This window comes from Temnothorax curvispinosus, unplaced genomic scaffold (genome assembly GCF_003070985.1).
Source record: "Temnothorax curvispinosus isolate PA1 unplaced genomic scaffold, ASM307098v1 QBEX01018468.1, whole genome shotgun sequence".
NCBI classification, from domain to species: Eukaryota; Metazoa; Arthropoda; class Insecta; order Hymenoptera; family Formicidae; genus Temnothorax; species Temnothorax curvispinosus.
The window spans coordinates 10,765-11,778 of NW_020228248.1; positions in this window are offsets into that span (position 1 = coordinate 10,765).

Sequence of the window (1,014 nt, forward strand, 5' to 3'; positions counted from 1 at the left end):
TAGGTGTCCCAGGTTGCCGATGACGAGGTCCACATAGTGCGCTTCGTTTTGGTGTCTAAGTGTATTAATAACTTTAAATTTGAATGTAGGACACGTAGATATCGAATTCGAGGTATTAATACACGTAGACACCGAATACTACAGAGCGCACTATGTGGACATCGTCATCGGCAACGTGGGACACCTAGACATCAAATTCAACGTATTATTACACCTAGTCACCGAAAACTATAGAGCGCACTATCTGGAACCCGTCATCGGCAACCTGGAACACGTGGACATCGAATTGAAGGTATTAATACACCTGGATACCGAAAACTATAAAACGCACTATGTGGACCTCGTCATCGGCAACCTGGGACACCTACACATCAAATTCAATCTTGATTCATAAGAATTGACTTAAAAATTCCCTAGCGGCAGAATTAAAATTATGTCATGACATAATAAAAATTCGCTGAATTAAAATTATGTCTAGACATAATAAAAATTGGACGAATTAAAATTATGTCTAGACATAATAAAAATTGGATGAATTAAATGTATGTTTTGACATAATAAAAATTGGATGAATTAAAATTATGTCTGACAAAAATAATTCCGCATTTTTATTATGTGTATACACATTTAAAAAAAAAAGGTAAAAGGAGGCGCTAAGTACACGCATAGTAGTGTATATGTATTATGTTGTTACCCTGTTATGTTGTTACCTCGAAAAAAATAAAGTGGTAGTATTGTACCTCCAAATAGCTTTACCCTGTACATACTGTTTATAAAATGCATAATACTACAAAAAGGCGTGATATCCGTACAAAATTACCTTTTAAAAAAAAAAGGTAAAAAAAGGCGCCAAGTACACGCATAGTAGTGTATTTGTTGTTACCTCGAAAAAAAAAGTGGTAGTATTATACATCGAAAAACCTAAGTAACAAGTGGTAGGTATTTTTTAGTGGTCACAAAGAATTACAGAGGTAACAGTACAAAATAAAAATATTTTATTAAAATACATAAATT